At 42.3% G+C, this 23232-nt stretch overlaps 1 protein-coding gene across 5 annotated transcripts in view; it reads left to right on the top strand.

The window, feature by feature from the left end:
* The window catches only part of RFFL (ring finger and FYVE like domain containing E3 ubiquitin protein ligase), a 66052-nt gene that overhangs the window by 13405 nt on the left and 29415 nt on the right, over positions 1 to 23232 (top strand). For 2 of the 5 annotated variants that reach the window (XM_042967033.1, XM_042967027.1), the window contains exon 2: positions 2081 to 2207. The exons of 1 other annotated variant lie outside the window; for it this stretch is intronic. The gene's annotated coding sequence lies outside the window, so the exon portion shown is untranslated. Of the gene's footprint in view, positions 1 to 2080; positions 2208 to 4866; positions 6660 to 6904; positions 7048 to 23232 lie in introns of those variants that run through there. 2 more of the 5 variants (XM_042967031.1, XM_042967036.1) reach the window with 2 other exon arrangements.

Raw genomic sequence — 23232 nt, 5'->3', positions numbered from 1 at the left:
AGTCACATCATCCCTAATCCTCGGCAACCAGCGATCTGTTCTCTGTCTGTATAATTTTGTCATTTCTGAAATGTTATGGAAATGGATTCACAACAATATGTGACCTTCTGAGATTGGCATTTTTAACTTAGCACGATGCCTTCCATGCAAGTTGTGTGTTGTAGTAGCCCGTTCCTTTTTGTTGAGAAGTAGTGGATGTGCCACAGGTTTTTTTTAGCGATTCACCTATTGGTTGTTTCCAGTTTTCAGAATGTAAATAAAACTGTCACGGACATTTGTTTAGAGGTGTTTTGTGTATACAAGTTCTAATTTCTCTAGATTAAGTGCCTAGGAGTACAATTGCTGAGTCGGATGGTTTATATATGTTTATTTTTTTATTTTATTTTATTTTTATTTATAATAAAATTTTTATTTTATTTTATATTTATAATTCAAAAATGTTTAATTTATACTTATGTATAATTTAAAAATGTTTATTTTATTAATTTTTACTTATTATTTTAATGTTTTACTTTATTTTAGTAATTTTTATTTTTTTAATGTTTTATTTATTTTTGCGAGGGTACGAGTTGGGGAAGGGCAGAGAGAGAGGGGGAGTGAGAATTGCAAGCCTGACAAGGTGGGGGGGGGGGACTTCAAACTCATGAACCATGAGATCATGACCCGAGCTGAAATCCAGTTGGATACTTGGGGGCACCTGGGTGGCTCAGTCGGTTAAGCGTCTGACTTCGGCTCAGGTCATGATCTCACAGTCCGTGAGTTCGAGCCCTGCGTCAGGCTCTGTGCTGACAGCTCAGAGCCTGGAGCCTGCTTTGGATTCTGTGTCTCCCTCTCTCTCTGCCCCTCCCCCATTCACGCTCTGCCTCTGTCTCTCAAAAAGTGAATAAACATTAAAAAAAATTTTTTTTAAAGAGTTGGATGCTTGGGGCGCCTGGGTGGCTCAGTCGGTTGAGCGTCCGACTTCAGCTCAGGTCACGATCTTGCGGTCCGTGAGTTCGAGCCCCGCGTCAGGCTCTGGGCTGATGGCCCAGAGCCTGGAGCCTGCTTCCGATTCTGTGTCTCCCTCTCTCTCTGCCCCTCCCCCGTTCATGCTCTGTCTCTCTCTGTCTCAAAAATAAATAAATGTTAAAAAAAAAAGAGTTGGATGCTTAACCAACTGAGCCACCCAGGTGCCCCAAATTTCTGGTTAGTTCTTTAGAAATTTGCCTCAGTGAATATATCCTTAAATATGCTGAAAATTGGTTTTACAATGGCCCTACCATCTTATTCACATAGCTGTTTTTTTGTCAAGTGACCTTAGATACCCCACTTCTGGTAATATTACTTAGCTTATGTCACTCATTTAAAAATACTAAAATAGCACGAGAGTGTAATATAAAGCAGGAGGTAAACCCCATCCTTATCAGAAGTAACTACTATGAAATGGTTTTAAACTTTTGAACTATATGTGTTTTGTATCTTCTTTCACTCTATGTGTATGTATATTCTGTGTGTGTGTGTGTGTTCGTGTTCCTGTAGTCCCCATCTGCTGTTGTGTTAATGCTTTTTTTGTTTTCAGTGGAGAATGTATTATGGGCATTTTGGCTGTGATTTTTTTTTTTAAGTGCTTCAGCTTGGGATAGTGTTGTTTTCCTTTTTCTAACCCCTTTTGTTCTCTTATAAAAGGCATGAGAGAAGGCATGAGAGGTACCTTTGAAAGACCTAAACAAAATGTATTTTATTCTTCATTACATGAGTTTGGGTTGAAATAAGGTTGTAGCTTTATTTGCAAGGAAATCAGCAGAATTCTGGATGTTGGAATCTACCTATCCACTTTATTATAAGTAATGCAAGTTTGATTTTATGAACCTTGAGGGAAGGAAGAGCTGTGAGCACAATAATCTTTGGAGAACGTACAGTCCTTTGGGTATTAGCCTACTCATCAGGGGCTTAATCAGATGGAGTGTTTTCTTAAGTGCTACTGAAATGCACAGTTCAGTCTTTATTTTGAAATCTCTCCTGTCTACTGTCTCTCTTCCATTATTTTGATTACCTTGATGGGACATTCAAGCTGTGCAGCCTTACTCTTTTATTTCCACAGCCTACACAAGCCAGTTTGAAGATTAACTGTAGGTGAACAGGTAGTTTTGTCTACTTGGCCAGAAATCACCCATCCAGATGAGACACATGTCAACAGAGGCCCCATAGACTTGGGCACCTGCGAGAAGGTAACTTAAATCTTGTGGCATTTTAGTGGAAACCAAAGTGAAAAGTCAGAAAGTTTGACTTATGGGAGGCAGGGCATGGGTATGGGAGGTGGCAGGGAGTAGAGGGAGAAAGAGGAGTGTGTGTGGATGTATTTAAAGAGGAGAGTCCAGAGGTACACAGTAAAGAAGAATTGTGAATTAGGAAATCTTCAGAGTTGAATTACAGAATCTTTGTTCCGAGAGGGTGGTTACTGGGGAATAGGACGTGAGCCTACTAGTCACTTCATTATGAAGCTATGGGAGTTGTTTACGTGATGGAGCTGGAGGACAAGGGCCTGTCCCTGCCCTTCTTCTGTATTAACAACTCAGGAGAGAAAATGAAGAAATAGCTTTGTAAAGGAAATTACACTATCAGACGGTTCCCACATTTCCATCGCCAGGTTTCTAAATTGAGCTGCCCAGGATAGCAGATTGGTCACGTTGCTGACTTTCTTTCCCTCCATCTTGTTATTAGGGCCTCCGACTGTGTCCTGTCAGCTTAGGATTCTTCCTTTTCCCGCAGGCTTGCTACTTTTTCAATTCCCTGACATTTAGGGATCTAGTATTTCACTGTGACTGAGGTAGGCAGTTGCTGTACCCTCGATATTGGATACCCTTCTGAACTATTACACCGCAGTGGATAATCAAATGCCCACAATTACATTATAGACCGGATTCTGGTCACTGTACCATCAGAGACAGACTCACATCACGTGCCCTCACACAGCTGGTTGTGGGGGGGGGGGGCGGGTGTTGTTTTGCAGCAAAGTGCTGTGAAGCAGGTTCCCACACCTGAACGTGAAAGTGGCTCGTTAAAGATTAAAAGGACTGCCTGGTCCTTCTGGCCCCAAAATGGAATGATCCCCGGCATGGCGACAGCCTCTGTCTCCCAGGAGAGGCCATTTTATACAGGAGGTTTGTGCTTCCAAATGTTACAGTAAGCCTGCATTGGCTGATGCTATGGTGATAAGTTGGCATTTGGGTACTCTCAAGACATATGAGCTATATAGCATCCCATGGTTTGAATTTCCGGGCAAAACTGCCTCATCAGGAAGTCAAAAGCCTCTACTTTCAACCTGTGCCTTTTGGGAGGTTTTATCCTTTGTTTTATTTGACTATTCTGTTGAGTCAAGTGAACTTTAATCTTTACAGCCATAAAAATTCCATTAAGCCCCTTGTACTGCATCCCAGGTGTGAAAGTGTCTCAGTATAACGACTGTGGGTGACAGCTAAAATCCTTAAGAGTAGTTAGGGTAATAATTGTCTCTGGAGGCTTGAAGAAAATAATGGTCCAGTTGACAAAATAAATACAGTTCAGTTGTTGTATACTTGGTGATTCTTGTGGGTAAGAGGACTAATGTCTGTGGCATACTCAGGGAGACTGTGGCTCATTTTGGTGGTCTTTGAAACACAACTTTTCATTTTATTGTAAACAGTGCTCGGGGAACATAGCTATATGACTGGTATCTCAAAATATTTGAGTCCCACCTGCATCAGAATCACGTGGGAGCAGGAGATGATTGAAAATTCTGATTCTTGGGCCTCTCCACTTGGGCTAATCCAGAATGTCTGAGGGACTCGGATGAGAAAGAATTATTTTCAGTAAGCACCCCTGTGGATTCTTAAGTACCCCTAGAGTGGATTCTTGAGTATCCTAAAATTTACTGATTTTTCACATTTAATTTCTGTGATTTATTAGATGATAGATGTTTGGTTGATGCTCATCTGTCTTTTTTGAAGGGGAGGTACTCTAGTTTTTTAAAAAAGGTTAGAAGATCCTAGAACTCCAAAGATGAGAGTTTGGCAATGTCCCTAATACTCAACAAGCTGAGGCAGCCACTGGTTTCTGGAGACTTGGATTTATCAATTCAACCTCTTCTCCATAAGAGAAAGGATATGGACATTAATAAGATTAATTTTGTTGAAAAGAATAAATGTGCAGTATCCTTTAGGATGTTGGGGAGGGGAAAGTAGGTAAAAGGGAGATGATAAGAGGAAAAAGTGAGAAAGGGAAAAGATTAGTTAATAAATGGTAAAACGTTTAACCCAGTTTTAAATTACCAATACTTGGGGTGCCTGGGTGGCTCAGTCGGTTAAGTATCCGACTTCAGCTCAGGTCATGATCTCACAGTCTGTGAGTTCGAGCCCCGCGTCAGGCTCTGTACTGATAGCACAGAGCCTGGAGCCTGCTTCTGATTCTGTGTCTCCTTCTCTCTCTCTACCCCTCCCCCGCTCATGCTCTGTCTCTCTCTCTCTCTGTCAAAAATAAACATTAAAAAAATTTTTTTTAAAAAATAAATTACCAATACTTGAATATGTGTTCCTTGTTAAAACAAAAAAATTAAAATTCTCGCGAAACTAAAAATACCTCCTGGATCTCCCATTGCAGCTCCCTCCCTGATGTGTGTATCCTCCCATATCTTTTTGTATGTATTTGGTAATTCTCTATGGATTTGGAAGATGACAGAATCCAGAGATGTGAATTTTTTTTCTCTTTTGACACCTGGCTTACTTAACATTTGTAACGTTAAGATCTCTTGCAGAAAAAAAAGGGGGGGGGGGCCTATAAATAGCATTACATATTCCTGTTCAAGAAAAGCAGTGTGAGTGTGTGCAGATATCACACACACACACACACACACACACACACACACACACAATCTCTCCTGTGACCACCCATAAAATGTACCTTTAGGTGAGGAATAACTTGTCTGAGTTTTCATAATGCATTGAGAGAACTTAATAAGCACAAAGCCACAATTATTTTTTTTATTTCTCGTTTTCATATAACCTCCTAGTTTTCATATAACCTCATAAAACTTCAAGTGCCTGAAGCCATTTGTTCAGATTTAGCATCTTTTGAAAGCCCTAAATCAGTGTAATCCTCAGCCTTTCCAGTCTAAAAGAAGGAACTGGGATGGGTATGTATGGTTATATTTTGGGGAAACTGATTGGAACTGTACAGAATCCCAAACCGGGAAATGATAATCTGCCATATTTCTCTTCACCTGCTAATGGTGTTTATTTTAGCAGAATTAGGAGATTCTCATGCTTCTGGCCCCCGTGTTGCTGTTTATATAATTTACATTTACTTCCTGGGTATAGTACCATCTGAATTTTCTCTTCCTTTTTTACAGTTACTAATATAGAATGAGCCAGAAGCCTCTAACAATGTTTTTTCCAAAAGAGGTTTCATATTTGTCCATTACTGTACGAACCTTGAAAGTTGCTCCATACCAGAATGTTGTTTATCATCAACTACAGAAATATTTCTTAAAATGTGGTCCATGAGATAATGGTTGTCAGCTGCTGTAAAATGCTTTTATCATTTGAAAAGAACTAATTAACACATACTGTAGGAAAACTTCTTTTAAACAGCCATTTTCTGAAAAAGAAAATGCTGAAAGGGAGGAAATAAAAGAGAGAACATTTTATAAAACCTTATAAAGCCCAGTGTGGCTAGCCTACTGGAATAATGTAATTAAGGGGAACTAAGCAAGTTGGATAAATAACTTTTTTTTTCTTTAACTAGACCCTTGAAAAGGAATAGAATTAAGTAGCATAGTTATTAAACCCAAAATCTGACGGTCTGCACATACATTTTAATTAACCTAATAACATTTACTGAATGACAGGCTGGGCTGGTAGTTATATCCAGAGTTCATAGCATGTGGGATCTGCCTTGAAGGATGGACAAGGCTTGCAATGGGAGCCTTGAATGCCCATGCTAAGGAAGAGCTGGTAGCCGTGGGAAATTTTGAGCAGGCAACAGAAGGATCTGATACGAAATCTCGTTTCTTTCTTATCAAATGAGAAAACACAGAAAGCAAGGGCTTAATCTTTTGTTTTCTTGGTATAGCACCAAAGCCCGTTCTAGCTGGGCAGGGCAAATTCAATAATAATTAATAGCTTTGATGAACCAGTCATTCTAGAATTGATTATTTAATAAGCTGGCCAATAAATGAGAATCGACCTAGATTTAGGGATTTTTAAATGTAAGTGGTAATACAGTTTTCACACACTCCTGTATTCCTTAAGCATCTGGTAGGTGTGATGGTGGATAATGTAGCTTAAGCTGTGTGTGGCAGCTGATTAAACAAAAAAGCCTTCAGTTATTTCTGTCTTAATTTGAGATTTTGAATTGCCTAAGGAAATAGAAAGGTCAGAGAAGGCCTAGTAGGGAAAAAGAAGAGTGAGCCTGGTCCTGGCTGACAGAAATTCACTCTGATGATTTGACCAGCTAAGGATGACTGGGCAAGTTCCGGAGTCCTCTGACCCAGATGTTCTAATTTGTAAATGCAAAGTGACTTCTTTATCAGCCACTCTGGAGAAATCTTCAGGGCTGTGAACCTGCTACCTTCTGTAATCTTGCTGCCCTGAGCCCCGGGCAGTTCTCAAATGAAACTTTGGAAAGTGACCACTGGAGCCTCCCAGGTAAGGGCTCCAGAGGCAGCCGATCGACCAGCAGGAGGGCCATGAGGAAGCTGCCCCTGGTAATCAGCACTGGATTAAAAAAAAAAATCAGTGGGGCGCCTCTTCTTTTTCGAGGTTGCACTTGATTGTGGTTGGCTCAGGCTGGGTTGTTTGGGAAAGAGGAGTTTTGCCTAGCATGAGTCAGCACTGCCCTGGGTAAACCGCCTGCTCTGTTGCAATCTCGCTTACCAAAGATACGTCCCCAGGCGGCACCATTCACTCTGCCTGAAAGCTGCTGCTGTTGGCTCCTGAGATGAGCTCATCTGAAATGGCTCCAAGGACCTCAGCGGCAGGAACTGGAGGCAGCCTGCTCTCTGCTGTGGTAATGTTTTGAAACAGGCAAAACCAGGTAACCCCAGACTGTTTTCTCTTAGTTTCATTTTCATCAGCTAGACTGAGCTGCAGGACAAACTGGGCCAGTCCTTTGTCTCAGAAGTTCGTTAATGCCTTAAGTTTGGGTGTCTTAAAGTCAGTCCTTCAGTCCTTTGGAAGGGGTCTGAAGGGGAGAAGTTTCACTTCATTTGGGATCTGGATGTGGTTTTAGACCTAATTAGACCATTTATTACAGAAACCTTAGAGAAGCCAAACACATCAGGCTTACAGCTTTATCCATCTTTTGCTCTTATAGTTTCTGTCCTATGTTTTTTGAGAAGCAGTTTGGTCAAACTGAACCGTTATTAAAGGAAGAGAGAGAAGCAAAGGTATTTTATTATCTACCTAATCATTGGGAATATCGAATTATAGGGAACGCTGTCTTATCAGTGAGTTTCCATATTTCTGAGGTACTATGAAGCACCTCTCCTCATCCCTAATTCTGATCAGACTACTATTCTCTCTCCCTCCTGCTCTTCACTTCTAACCTTGTTTTAAAAAAAAAAAAATTTTTTTTAATGTTTATTTATTTTTGAGACAGAGAGAGACAGAGTGCAAATGGGGGAGGGGCAGAGAGAGGAAGACAGAATCTGAAACAGGCTCCAGGCTCTGAGCTGTCAGCACAGAGCCTGATGCAGGGCTCAAACCCATGAACCGTGAGATCATGACCTGAGCCGAAGTTGGACGCTTAACTGACTGAGCCACCCAGGCGCCCCTCTCTTCTAACCTTTTTAAGTCTTCAGCCTCAATGCTAGGCAGTTGTCCCTCTCAAAGTTTGCTTCTGCTCCTTCCAGTTCCCCCCAAGTGGCACATGTTCTTTTACCTCAGGCCTTTAAGGCCTTTAAGGCCTTTACATAAGCCAGCCGTCTCTAAAACACCCTGCCCCAACTTAACCTAGCTACTGGCTTTAGCCCGGAAGTCACTTCTTCCACAAAGTCTCATTCACCGAGACTGGATGAGTACTCAGGAGAACACAGAATTTACTCTGACCATAGGGTATATCAAGAATCACCATCTGTTTTCTTAGACTTCTATCCATATTACTTGGCACATGGTTCTCAGGGTAGAATGAGGAAGAACCTATAGTGTACTTCCTCAGCTCTGATCCTCTTACCAAACCGTTTGTTATTTCGGCTTCTACCCACATTACCTTGCTCGTGTTTTCCTGAAGAACCCAAGTAAACTCCAGATTACCAAACCCAGTGTTGTGGTTTTAGCCTCCACCTTACTTAATCTCTGCTTGGCATGTGGCAGTGTTGAACCATTCCTTCCCTGCCACCCCCAACCCTCTTCATTTGGCTTTGAGGCTACCTTGTCTCTTCTGAGTTTCCAGTGTCCTTCTATTATTTCTTTATATTCTCTTTTGACTATCCCATAAATGTTGAGATACTCCAAGGCTTTGCCTTGGGTGTCTTTCCACTCTTCCCCGTAGCTTTACTCCAAGGATCTCAAATATACCCATAAATTCAGCTATCCTCAGTATGTCTTACCAACCGGCTGTCTGTCCCACGCTTCAGATCCTTATTTCCAATTTGATAGACTTTGTCCAACTTGACAAACCTACCAGAGTGTTCAAAAGGCATCTTAAATTGTTACATACATTATCTCCACTACCCAGTATCAGTTATCTGCTTGTATTGCTGTAGGTTTGAACTCTGTTAATGATGTCTACCAGGTCTTCCTATTCATACTTTTTAATGCCTCACATCATCTAAATATGCTAAATCCATGGTTGCTTAAACCCTTTTGATTGTATTATTGGGAGTACTGTTTGATGTGTGGCTTTCCTTCATTTCCACTGTATTGCATTACTGTACCAGAGGTCAGAAAGTAGACATTTTGTTTAACTAGTCCAATGGCTTAAAATGTGTGTAAATAGTTTTAGGCAGGGCCTGCACTCTTCAATGATTACAGGTAACTGGGATGCCTGGGTGAGTCAGTCATTTAAGCGTCCGACTTCAGCTCAGGTCATGATCTCACAGTTCATGAGTTTGAGCCCCATGTCAGGCTCTGTGCTGACAGCTCAGAACCTGGAGCCTGCTTCAGATTCTCTGTCTCTGTCTCTCCTCCCCCTTCCCTGCTCATGCTCAGCCTCTCTTTCAAGAATAAATAAACATTAAAAAAAAAAAAAAAAAGATTACAGGTAACCCTTCTCCCAGATGTTAAATACTAAAGATGTCACATTTTACCTACTTTGCCTCCAGGAATTTGAGTTTAAAACTTGTGGTTGAGACCCTTATCAAATCTTTTTTTTTTTTAAGACTTTATTTATTTATTTATTTATTTATTTATTTATTTATTGTTTTAAAAAGTAATCTGTACCCCCAATGTGGGGCTCAAACTCACGACCCCAAAATCAAGAGTCTGTACGGCTGAGCCAGCCAGGTGCCACCACCACTCCTGCCCCCTTATCAAATCTTGACTGGGCTTTTGCCACTCTACCATGGGTCTTTCTCTGCTCCTGTCTCCTCCACATTGTTGCCAAAGTTATCATCCTAAAAGCCCAAATCAAATCTTTTCGTTCTCAGGTTTTCAGAGTGCCATTGGTTCCCTGTTTCCAACTTAGCTTGATAGGTGAAGTCCTTCACAATTTGACCCTATCCTACCTATCTCATCTCCTTCCTGTCCCCAGTCATTTCTCTCCAGTCCAACCCCTTCCCAACTTCTCTCATTTTCCGAATCCCTGGTTATTGCACTTTCTTCTGGGACTCTGTGTCTTTTTCTGGTGGCCTCCCCCTCAGACTAGCCAAGTACTCATCCCCCAGGAGACTTACTTCATATGTGAAACCTTCCCTGCCTTCTTCAAGTAGAGTTATTCCTCCTTGTTTGGACTTCCAGTTTATTATTTGGTTTCTTCCAGTAGACTGTTGAATTCCTTGACCGAGCCTGTTCCCTGGCCTAGATCCTGACGCCATCAGACAGTGTTTGAAGTGGGTTCCCAGGGTCCAACCACTAGTCCGAACATTTTTATTAGTCTTGGCAGTATTAGAAAATTCATAAGCTTTCTTATTAAGTGGCAGCTTTTTAGTTCCTATTTGATGAACTTGAGCCCATGGTGCCTATTCCATATATTTCACCTGAAACCATCAGGTAACCATTCAAAGTTGATTTGAATATTTCTTGGGCTTGCTGAAACTTAGTTCTACAATATCACCTACCATTTTTATATAGTACTTTACAAAATTATTTCCCTTGTATCATTTTATTTGATACCTACAATACTCTGTTTTGGGTGGGCTTTATTTATCCCTATTTTACTGGTGATTATAAAGCTACATTTGACATTGAAGCCTACATTCATGTGATACTTCAGAGAGAAAATGTGTTTTTACATTGCTTTAAGCAACTGGTTTGTCTCTTTATAGTTAAATATACCATGTTGGGTTCTACAAAAAAAAAAGGTGCCTTTGCTCAATAGGCAAGTGCTAAAGATCTTGCCTTTTACAAGACCGTTGCCATCAAGGTGGAAGGAGGTACCCTGAGCCCGCCTGACCTACAGAAAGGCCTTGACTGTGGTTAGAGATCTTGACTGAAATTAATGGCGTGCCCACTCCAACCTCAAGCTTTTCTGTTGTATTTCCTATATCTAGAATTTGTTAAAATCTATTTCAATAATGGAGTGTGAAACCAGGTTGATGAGTGAAGGGAGTCGGCACAAGGTGGAGTAAGCTGAACGTCAAGAGCCCAAAAGTTTTCGTAATAATGTCAGCATATGATTGCATTTGTAGGGTAATAACTTCTGTGGTGCTAACATGCCATATTTGGGACTGTGTGGAATTTGAACCAATACGATGAACCATAGAGCAAGGAAATAATCTCTGTTAGATGCTGGCATGTGACCTCCAGTTTTTGTCCCCCTGCCCGCACTGCGCCAATGTTTGAGAGGATAAAAATGATTACAAAGTTTAAAAACAAGTCCTATCATTGTAAGTTTAAGAAAAAAAAGGAATGATTTTAGCCTACTGAAGGAAAAGCTAAGGGATGGCTTGATTACCATCTTAAAGTATAAGAATAGTTTTTGCCAGGGGGGTTTTGATTAATTGTTCTTTGGTACTTCAAAGATCTAAGAGGAAATGGGCTTAAATTGAAGGAGGAGTCATTGTAATGAATATGAGGAAGATTTTCTTGATCATCCAAGTTGGGAAACATTTGAATGATTGCTAAAAGAGAGCGTTGAATTTCTGACGATTTCAGTTTTCTATTACTGTGTAGCAAATCATCTTAAAATTTGAGTGGCTTCAAATGGCAACCATTTTATTGCTTATGAATCTGTGAGTTATATTCAGGGAAGAAGGGCATATTGCTTTGCTCCATGTGATTTGACTTGACTGGGAGATCCAACATGGGTTCACTCACATACATGGGCCTCTCTGCTAGCTGTTAGCTGAGACATCTCGGTTCTCCTCCATGAGTTCTGACACTCTCTTGGTCTCTCATCATTCATTAATCAAAATCAGGCTCCTTTTACATGGTGGTTGGTTTCCAAGGTGGCCATAATGGAAGCTGCAGGGCCTCTTAAGGCCTGGGCCTGGGCCTGTTAATCAGTATCTCCTGGAGGGTGTTGGCACATATGAGACAGTCTATGTCCTTTCTCTCAGATAACCTTAAAATGAGGGTGGGGGTTGAGGAAGGGAACAAGACTGATCCAGATAGGTATAACATAAGGCAGAATGGTGGGTGCCTTAAGATAGGCCTGCTGGTCTCCTCTTGCTTCCAGGACCTGATTGAACCCTCCGCCTGGTATGCTCTGCCCTCCAGTCTGCCTAGGCTAGATTATGTCTCATTCATTCAGCACATCATTTAAGGAATGTTTTTTGAAACCTCGCATATTTTTTCTCATAGTTTCTAGCACCTTTTTCCTTCATAACATTTTTTGTTTACAGTTTTTACAATTTGTAATATTTGTGTGATTATTTGACTGATATACAGTAGAAAGAAATATGTCTGCTTTGCTCTCCAGTAGCTAACATAGTACCTGCCTCATAAAAGGCACTCAGCAAGTATTTGTTGAATGAATAAGTGGTTGATTGAATGCATGCATGAATGAAGTGATACTTGAATTCAGTTTTAAAGGGTGATTAGAATTGTGGACAGGTGGAGCAAATGACTGGGAAATTCATGGTTCTGAAGTGGAGGTGTAGATTAAATTGCTCATGTAATTCTAGAAGATGAGAGGAACTGGTTTGGGTGGAGATGAAGGGTTTGGTTTTGAGTGTATTTGCTGTGCTAAATTTGAGGTATGGATATCTAGGAAGCATTTAGAAGTCAGGTGCTGACACTGAAGGGTGAGAACTGATTCCAGATATTTAGATTTGGGAGTTATCTGACTAAAGTCTGTGGAATCCATTCATTCAACACAGACTCCCGAAGCCCCGACTGTGTGTCAGAAAACTGTGTTACAGGGCAGGTGAGCTCGAGTCTCGCTGAAGAGGAGCCAGCTTGGTGAAGAGAGCTATGGAGAATGTTCCAGGCCTAAAAGGAACCACAAGTGGGCAGACCTGGGCGGTGGGGGGGGGGGGGGGCAATAAATCATCCTTTTCTTTTTGAGGACCTGAAAGGAGGATCACCAGGGGATTAGGGTGAGGTGAATGGGGGAACAGGGCAGCAATGGGGGGCGAGGTAAAGCAGGAGAGAAAGGCAGGCCCCATATCACACAGGCCTTTGTGGGCTCTTTGGGGAGTCTAAGCTTTACCAAAATAAGCATGGTGGTGGGAAAGTCACTGAAGGTTTTAAAGCAGGAGAGTAACAAGCAGTATGTTTTTTTGTTTTTTGTTTTTGTTTTTTAAATGAAAGGTGATCCTGAGTACTGTGTGGAGAAAAGAGAGTGGCAAAGAGGGGGCCAGTCAGGAGGTGTTTGCCCTAGTTCTTGAGGAAGATAATGGTACGTAGGACAGGGTATGGCAATGTATAGAGTGAGAATGGGATATTTGCAGGATAGATTTGAAAAGACCCAGTAGAATTCACTAGAGAAGGAAAAGAAGAATGGTAAGTACAGAGTCCTAGGGGATACTTAGGGGGCAAAAAGGAGGAGCCAGGAAGGACTGGGAGAAAGATTGGTCTTTGAAGTCAAAGGGGAGTCTAGCTACTGCACTTTCAGTGGAAACCGAAGGGGAAGAAGGAGCCAGAAGGAAGAACCCGGGTAGGTCATTGGTATATGGCGCTGCAGGGAGGTCAGGAAGGTGGAGGATTTAGGGAAAAGTCATGCGTCCAGCCATCAGATCTTTGGTGACCTTGGAGAAAGGGCTTTGGGTAAGATAGTGGAGCTAACAAATGAGTGTGTGACCTGGAGGTGAAGCAGAGCACCACTCTTTGTTGGAGAAGTAGGGAGTTCGAGAGAAAGGGAGACTAAGCGGAGAGCCCACTTGTGCAAACTTGCACAGAGAAGCATATGTGTGGAAACAGATTTATAAAAACTTTAGTGGACCAGTGTTTACCGAGCATCTACTCTATGCCAGTTGCTGTGCTAGGAACTATACTGAGCCTGTTCTATTTATCTTTGTTTTTAAACAGTTTGCCTAATAGTGTAGTGACCTCCAAAATGAATTTCTAGATTCTAAGGTATATAAGAACTTCCTTTGGGGTATAGGAAGGAGACATCAGAACTAAGTTTTTTATTGTGTGTTTTAATTTTTTTTAATGTTTGTTTTTGAGAGCGACAGAGGGTGAGTGGGGAAGGAGCAAAGAGAGAGAGAGAGACACACACACACAGAATCCAAAGCAGGCTCCAGGCTCTAAGCTGTCAGCACACAGCCGGACGCCAGGCTCGAACTGAAGAACCGCGAGATCATGACCTGAGCCAAAGTCAGACACTAAACCGACTGAGCCACCCAGGTGCCCCAGAACTAAGTTTTTAAAAATATTTTTATTTTACTCTTTGAAATTTCTTCTTAGTATTATGTTTTAGAAAGAACACAGTAGGGGCACCTATATTACATATAGATATATTGGAGATGTGCTAATTTTTTTAACTGATGGTCAGAAATGGTGCTCTCCTGGTCTACTGAATAAAGGGGAGTTTTTGAGATGGAAAGAAAAGAAGAGGCAGAAAGGGGGGTGGGGAATCAGCATACCAGGTAGTTTGTACGTTGTTTTAAACCTGTCCAAAACCCTGTGATGCTATTTCCGCCATTTACAGACAAACTGAGGACCAGAGACTAACTTGCCCGACGTCACACAGCTAGTTAAGTGGTAGAACTAGAATTTGAAGCCAGGTCTGTTTTGCTTGAAAGTCTTCTTACCTGACATATTTCCCCCCTCCCCTCGTCTGCTTGATGGCTCTTTCATATTTTTCCATTTAATTCTCACATCTTAAAATACACATTTTGGGTGTCCGTGGGTGGCTCAGGCGGTTGACTGTCTGACTTCGGCTCAGGTCATGATCTCATGTTTTGTGGGCTTGAGCTCCCATCGGGCTTTGCGCTGACAGCTCAGAGCCTGCCTTGGATTCTGTGTCTCCCTCTCTTTGCCCCAACCCCCTTGTGCTCTGTCTCAAAAATAAATAAACATTAAAAAAAATTAAAAATGAAATCCACATTTTGCAGTTGAAGAGTCTGAGGCAAAGGTAAACGGTTAGCACGTGGTCCCATATCTAGGGTAGGGCACCAGTGGCGCGGCGTGCCTGATCACCGTGTTCTTCCCAAGGTACCACCACTGCCTCAAAGTAAATAGTCAGAACCCTGTTGAATTGTTTCGGTAAAGTAGGTGAGGCAGTTGCTGGTTATTCGACCAAGGCGTGGAAGAGGGGAGAGGGATTGGTTGGGCTTACACAACTGTGTAAGAAAACAGTACTACTGTGTAGAAAACAGTAATAGTTCCCGCTTTTTGAGCATTTTGTGTTGTTAAGGGCTTGCATTAATTACCTCATTTAGGGATTCCATTTTACAGAAGTGGACGCGAAGATTGGGAAAGTTTAGCACCTTGACTGAGGTCACGTAGGAAGACTGTGAGTTCTGTCTAACTTCAGGCCCCATGTCCCAAACCCTGCTGAACACTGCTCTTTGGAAAGTTCCTGTGGAGACATCAACTAACGATGAATAAAAGATTTCTGAGGCCAGTGGTGGCTTGGTCCCAGTTGTATGAATTTGTGGGGTACCCAGTAAATAAAGTCTTCTGACGTTTCTGTCATACTTGGTAGCTCAGGTGTGGAGAGGTTGGGGAGTTAGAAGGGAAGAAAACCATAGAATAAGAGTTCAGTAAATCAAGAGACTTCAATAAATCCTGCCTCAGGGTGTAGGACTGGTGGATTGCAATGGATTGTGGTGTCGAAGAAAGTTGTGTTTGAAATTCATTTTTATAATAAATGTGGTTCTGTTTGATGCAAGGTATGTTGGGATATGGAGGCAAGAATGCAAAGATGATAAGATGGGATCTTTGACCTCTAGAAGGTCAGAGAGAGAGAAAGTGTTTGACTGTGGTGCATGATTGAAGGGTATGGAGCGGTAGAAGGGGAAGAAGTATGGGGAAGTATTCTACAGACTGGCTTGTTGTAGATCGAGGGTGGCACTAGGTAGGGCCGGCCCAGCGGGTGCCATCCGTTTCCTCAGGAAGACCCCTCAGGGTTTCGGTCACTACGTCTTAGGTCTGGTTCAAGGCACAACATTTGTCTTGTTTCGTGCCTGGAAATGATCAGTCTTTTGGGGACAGCACTGTATTCAGACTTCAGTGTCTGTGATCAGAAAGGAATGACAACTTATTATTTTAGAGTGACTGAGGCCTTTCCTATTGACAGGATTCTGGATTTTGCTAGGGTATTGCTTTTCTATATCAAGAGATCTGAGAAATGAAATTTAATAATACCACGCTTGATGAGCATGGAATAAATGAATAGTTTGTGAGGGAAGTTAGAAAAAAAACAAGCTAGGATTATTGATTGCTTGGGGCGCCTAGGTGGCTCAGTTGGTTAACCGTCTGACTCTTGATTTTAGCTCAGGTCTTAATCTCCAGGTTTGTGGGGCCTGTTTGGGATTCTCTCTCTCCCCTCTCTCCTGTCCACCACCCCCATCAAAGTAGGTAAATAAACTAAAAAAAAAAAAAAGAAAAAGAAAAAAGATTGTTGATTGCCTACTATATGCTCAGTTTGGTACTGAGTGCTTTTGCATAGAGTAGGACATTTAATTCTCCCAGTGGGCCAATTATCCTCAGTTTATAAATAAAGAAACCAAAGCTCTAAGCCGGTAAGAGGATAAACTGAGATTGGAACCCAGTCCCTCCAGTTCTAAGATCCCATACCCCTAACTGTTGCTGTACGCAGTTCCCGTTTAAGCTTCATGAACAGACCTTGTCCCACAGGAGAGAAGATGGTGTGCCACCTAGTTGAAGTATTTCTCTGCCTTGGGTTATTCTGGACTCAAAATGGCCCCCTCTGTTTTTTTCTAGGTTTTTCTAAGTTTGTTGACCACATTTTGATGTGCTTGTGTTCTTTTTATTTTTAAGTAATCTCTACCCCCAATGTGGGGCTTGAACTCATAACCCCAAGGTCTAGAGCCATGTGCTGTACCGACTGAGCCAGCCAGGCACCCCAAAGTGGTCACATTCTTTATTTAAATATGTGAATACCATCACCCAAGCCCTTTTGTCTTCCTGTCTTCTTGCTTTTAGTTTGGGAGACATTGTATCTCTTTGGAGGTCCTAATCTGTACACATTGATTTTGCATTAATTTTATTATCTTAATTTTATGGGTCATGAGATTCCTCCAAGCTCCTAACTTGTCACCCTCTCTCCTTCCTCTTCCTTCTCCACTGGATTTAAACTCAAATTCTGAGTCTGACTTTGGAATACTTGTCTGGCTCCAGTCCAGCTATCCAATTTAGCTGTGGCTCTATGGATTGCTAACTGTTATTATTACCATCCCTCCCTTCATGCCCACTTACAGCTCAAATCAAATCCAGTTTCTCACTGTACCTCTGTGTCCTTGATTTCATACTTGGGTGTCCTTGCTTTTCTGTTGTGCTTTTGGCTTAGAATGTCATTCTTCCTGTGAAGCCTCTTTGTCTGATCCCTCCCTGGGAGTAATCACTCCTTCCTCTGGGTCTCATAGTAGAGAATTCTCTTTTATGGCACAGTACACTTTCTGCTATATATTTCAATAGTTTGTGTACATGCCTTTATCTCCTACTAGACCATAACCTCACTGAATAGATTTATCCAGATGACCTTTGTATCTCCTCTAGTGTCTAATTCAGTTCCCTGCACGTAGTAGGCATTCGATATCTGTTGGATGAATAGGTAAATGGAGAAGCAGAACTAAATTTTTTTTTAAATATTTGCTTAGAGAGAGAGACAGACAGAGCCATGAGTGGGGCAGGGGCAGAGAGGGAGGGAGACACAGAATCCAAAGCACAGAGCCTGATGCCGGCTTGAACCCACAAACCGGAGATCATGGCCTGAGCTGAAGTTGGACATTTAACCAACTGAGCCACTTAGGCGCCCCTCCTGAAGCAGAAATTAAGATTTAAGTTTCTGCTCGTTGATTTGGATTCTGCCCCCCGCCCCGCCTTTTTTTTTTTTCCTTTCTCATTTCTTTTTCTTTTCTGTTAAACTTGCTGTGTTTTCCTTTGTACTGACTCACCGAACTTGTCTTTACCACTCCTTTTTCTTACTCAGATTTTGCCTCATTTTTTCCCCATTAACAATCACTGTGTGGGAGTGCCACAAGCTGCTGGTCAGATTGTCTCCATCCTTTTGTGGCTTTATTCTGTACAGGAATCATATGACCAGCATGAGAACCGAGTGGTGACTACATTAAGATTTTAATAAAAAGACCATGTGTAAAGAGAACAGTCCTTAAGGTTTGTTATTTAGCTTGCAAATGGGAAACTTTCCGATCCACATTTCAAGGGAAGGGAAAAGAATCCTTGGGTACTTGAGAGGTAGATCAAGGCATGTATTCACACTGTGGATTTGTGGGGTGTTGGAGGTGTCTTTTTTGACCAAAGAAATAATGCCAAAAGCCACAGAAGCTTCCTCTCTTAGTGTTGAATCCTGGAATCTACAGCTGGAAGAAACATTAGGGATTTGTGTCGTTCAGCCTTCCTGTTTTCCAGATGAGAAAACAGACCCTAGGAGGCTAACCGATGGGTCCATAAAAACTGGGATATTTGTTGGCCCAGCATTTATTCCCAACACTGAATGTGGCTTGTGGGGGACACCACTGACTCTTTGAAAGCGGTGAAAATTTCACTTCACATGGAGGCTTCAGGTCTGTAAAACCAGAAGGCTTTTGCTGCCAAGTAGACCCAGATTGGTAGCAGGTTGGGTTGGGGGCAGTGTTCACCAGAAGGGCCCTTTTAAGTGTTGTGATCACTCGGGTGGTTCCCTTCTGGGCATCTGCTCAGTGGGGATTTTGGGCCGACAGAAACCTGTTTCTTCTACATTTGAAAAGAGACCCACGTTTAATAATAAAAACATTTCCAATCTTCCTTGCTCTTTTCCCAGCCTTCATATTTCACGTTTTGTTTCAGGCGTGACTTTCTTATCTCAGCGCGTGTTTGTGTTCAGTTTTTATTATTTAGGTCAGGCGTCAGTAGGAAGCGTAGGAGAGACCGAAAGTGGCTCAGGAGCTCATGATTGTTTTTTTGGTGCTCTTCAGGTGAATCTTTTTTAACCCAACTCATAGAACAGATGTTGTCAGTGGACTGCTGTTCAGTGAACCATTTGTTGGCAGATATGAAAGGTTACCTGTTTTGTGGCTAGGCAGCAGCAGAGTAAATAGATCAGACTGCCCAGAACAGGAAGTCAAGTGCAAACAGGATGTGCTTGTCTTTACTGTAACTTTGTGTATCTGTGTTTTGAAACTTGGTGTGGTTAAAAAGTCAAGACTTCTAGTATTTGAGCTTGACCAAAGATGTCTCTGTTTCTGGTTTGAAAAGGTGGTAAGGCAACTAACTAGTCCTTTACTGCCCTTGCCTGTATACAGGTACACATCTTTCTTCTAGGGATTAAGCCATTCTTCCTGGTGCATGATGGTTTTTCCTCCCTTACACCGTATTGCATCCATATGTTTCATAAAATGAAACCACTGAATTGCCTGCTGATGTGTTACTTTTGGTAGATGAGCGATCCAAGCTGTGCTTGGCTATTTATTTCTTAATAACAGTAGAAAATCTTAGCCTATAATTCCCCAGCCTTTTAAATTACAGGTTCCTTTTGTTGGATTCCAGGATTTCTAGCACACCTTTTGAGTGCTTCCTAAGTGTGGTAGTTTACAAATTACCCCCAGGCCTTTTTAGTCTTTGAATTGAAAATTTCCTTGAATGTTGGAGGCTGGATCTAAAGCTAACTGCCGAACTGTTTTACCCCTGTAGGCATGTTTCTGGAGAAGAGATTAAATAAGCAGTTTGCTTGTTGGGGAGGTCACTCAGCTGGTAAACAATCTTAGGAACCTCTATTTGATAAACCCCTTCTCATTCCTCATTGCTTCCCACTGCTGAAATCTGCTTTATTACGTTCGTTAGGGAACTGGATGGTCTATAGAATAATTCCCTTTGGGAAGTAATCTTGGGATCTTTGTGGATTATCATAACCACTTGAGCTATTTCAGAACAGGTCCATTCTGGTGGTCTCAAACCATAAACTAATGAATATGGAGCAGGTACAAGTCTGGGTAATGTTTTTTGTGCAATCCACATCCTTGCCACATTGCAGACTATCCTTCCACTTTTCTTGTTTTTAAGTATTTATTTATTTTGAGAGAGGGAGTGTGCACTTGTGCACCTGAATGTGGCCAGGGGGTTGGGGAGGGGGTAGTGGCAGAGAGGGAGAGAGAATCCCAAGCAGGCTGCATTTAGAGCCCTATGTGGGGCTCAAACTCACGAACCGTGAGATCACGGCCTGAGCTGAAACCAAGAGTTGGGTGCTCAACTGACTGAGCCACCCAGGCACCCCTGTCATTCCACTTTGTAATTCCAGGAGCAGATGGGTAAAGTGGCACATGTTGGCATCAATGAGAATAGCATTACAGTATCAGTATTATGATAGACCGATATCAGCACAGGTGTCTCTTTTCTTGACTCTCGCAAGGAGTGGTAAATATGAGCCAGTTTGCACTTCATTGTGGGATATACAGGCAAAGAATAAAACCCGAAGACCAGGTTAAGCACAGGTGTTCTTACCAAGAACATGAAGGATTTCTTTGTGGTATGAGGTGAACTAGAAATCTCCATTTCTGCCTCTTGGGAGAGATAGTGGACATATCACATCCTGGCAAGAGCAGAAAACATTTCAGAGAGTCAGCATAATTTCTAGATTGAGATCAAACATCAAACCAAGCCAAAGGTCTGTGGGAGGAAGGGGGTGGTTAGTCTGAATTTATCCTGGGTTTATCACAAACTCCCATCAGACTTCAGCGCAGCACAGGCAGTTACGGGGCACCAGGTGGGGGCCAGAGGTGTGTGTGTGCTCAGTCCTCTGCATCAGGTGGACAGAAGGGTTGAGCTGAGAGAGAGTCTCCAGTAACTGAGCCGTGGGAAAATTGGCAAACTTGTTGGCAAAGTGGTGGACTTGGGACGAAGTGTAGCAGGCTGGGCTGCGTGAAGGGAAAACCACCTCCAGACCCCCTCTGCCCCTTCAGGGATTATAAAGTTAAGAGCTGGTGGGAGGGGCCTGAGTGATTTAGTTCTTGGAGGATCATTAGAAAACTAGACTTTGCCTGATGAAAGAAAGGTATTAGCAGGTCTTGAAAAAAGCAGATAGAGGATAGAGCAGGTAAATTTTGTCCCTTTAAAGAACCTTAAAACAGCTTTTCTTTAAGTTACTTGTAGCCAGCTTTTATTGAGTACCGTTCTGTGCTAGGCTCTGGAGTACATGCTTGACCTGCATTATTTTAATCCTTTCAATTATCCTTTCAACGTAGCAAGCTCTGTTGTTTTTGAGAAAAATAACGTTTAAGGGGATTAAATAACACCAGGGGCTAGAGTCCTCAGTTGAGTTCACGCCACTGTACTTTTAGCCACAGTTCCAAAGTGCTGTCCACTTTGGAAAGGCAGACAGGGTCATTTTGACCCTAGACAGAATTCACGCCCTGAAGCGCTGCCTTTCCCCAGGGCATTGCATGTGGCAGAAACCCTCTCAGTGAATCCCTGGCTTCCTTATCCTGGTGACTCAGTAGTCCCGTCACCGTGGTAGTAGCTCAGGAGAACAACTTCTTGGGTCCAGAATAGCCTTTCTGGTAAATCCTGTTTTCTGCAGGAGAGTTCAGAGGGATCAGAATCTCTTTATTCTTGATGAGCTCTGTCATCAGTTTTGATGGAAGAAGGATCCTGTGGTAATTAAACCACAGGTCCATTTATTCTGTTTTCAGCTTGTTTGAAGACTCCTCTGAACTGCTTTCTTTCCTGATTGACTCGCCCTTTGGGGCAAAATGCCTGGGCTGAAATTAAATGTGTAGGTTTCTCTGCTGCAGTGTTCAATCTGTCATCTCTCCTGAACGCCACACTAAGAAGCAGCCATTTAATTGGTCAGACCCCGAGGGTGAGATTTTGGCACAAGGCCATTGGTTAGAATTACTTTTCCCTGAACTTCGCAGCAGATGCTGAGGTCCCTCTGCAAGTATTTGTCATAGACTAGTTGAAACGAGGGAGTTTTCAAGAACATTTATAACTTAGATTATTGTGTATGTTTTTCACTTGTTTACAACAGTTATCACTTCAGGAAAAGAGCTCATGTATTACTAGCAAAAAGTGAAACCTCCCTCCTTTCCCCTTCTTCATGCTGTCATTTTAACGCTTTGTGTTCCAAGACCCTCTGCCGTGGTTCCTTGTGTCCTTGTGTCCTGCTTCTCCCTCCTCTGGCTCGAGCTGTGCACATCGGTAGCGACTGGCAAAGCTCTGCTTAGACCTGGGTGGATCTGGTAGAGTCTCTTTGATTGTCTAGCATTGCTTTTCTCTGTTGTTTCTCTTCTCCATGTGTTGATTTCACTTTAATTTGTGCTCTCTGCAGTTCTTATCACTGTGCTATTTATTTCCAACCGAAGCCGCTGGGAGGTCACTGAAGGCTTCTGTGCCTTTCGATGCAGGGAGGGGATGGACGTGCTGATCCTGTTCATCCTCGAGGTTTTCTGGCTTTCTAATGCTATCGTAACTGGCAGTTTTAACAGGTGTCTGTTACTTCTAGAAACTCAGTCTGTTACCATTCTTAGCAGACACTTTAAAAACTTAATCCTCAGCAAGTGTGAGGTAGGCATGTACCTATTAAGCCTTTCCCTTAACATACTGCTATGGTCATTTGGGTTTAAAACCCTTAATTTGCTCATCACCCTGTAATCAGGATTGTAGAGTTTTCAAGCATGAATTTCTCTCTCTCTCTCTCTCTCTCTCTCTCTCTCTCTCTCTCTCTCTCTCTCTCTCTCTTTAAAGTTCTGTTGCTGTTATCATTAATAAGACTTCAACAAATACCTGGTGATCACGTTTACCTGGCACTAAGGCTGGGAATTAAGCTGTAAAGTAGACTCTTTTCCTGTTTCACTCCCTAACCATGGGAGAAGAATACTTGAAAAAAAAAATTACACAAATTGTTAGCCAATTGATTAAATGCAGTGCTGCTAGAATGCTCATCCCCTCAGAATGTAATCACCATGTGGTGAAGGGACCTTGCCTGGTTTTGTTCCTCTTGGAGTCCCCAGCACCTGGAAGAGAGCTCTGCAGAAAGTAGCGCTAAGCAGACAGTCAGGTGAATGAATTAAAGTTCTTGGGAGGTGTACGAGATGCTGTGGGAGCACAGACAGGGTCAGAGGAGGTTTTCCTGAGGAAGTAAATGCTGCGTGAAGAGGTCAAGGTCGAGGGTATAGCGTGAGGGAGGTTCCTGAAAACCCACATTAGCTTGGTCTTTGAGGGGTCGACGGAATAGCAGGGTAGCTGGAGCTAAGAGCAAGGAGAGCGAGGCCCTGATTGCCGAGGATTTGCTTTCATTATTATTTAATGGGTACCAGTGAAAACACTTATTAAAAGGAGAGTAATAGAGCATTAGGTAGTTGAGACAATGAACTGAAAAACCCCTCCTCAGCTGGAACCAAGGTGGGCAAGGATGGAAACCGAAACATCTTAAATATTGATTAAGGGCTCTCTATCTTTAGAAAGTTGGGGGTCTGTTCATAGCATCAGTACCCCAAAGTTGTAGTGGGTCGGAAATGCAGATGGCCTACTGGATGTATAAATTAAAATTCTGTAT

Source organism: Panthera tigris, chromosome E1 (assembly GCF_018350195.1).
Source record: "Panthera tigris isolate Pti1 chromosome E1, P.tigris_Pti1_mat1.1, whole genome shotgun sequence".
Taxonomy (NCBI): Eukaryota; Metazoa; Chordata; class Mammalia; order Carnivora; family Felidae; genus Panthera; species Panthera tigris.
This window is presented reverse-complemented; position numbering and strand designations above follow the sequence as displayed.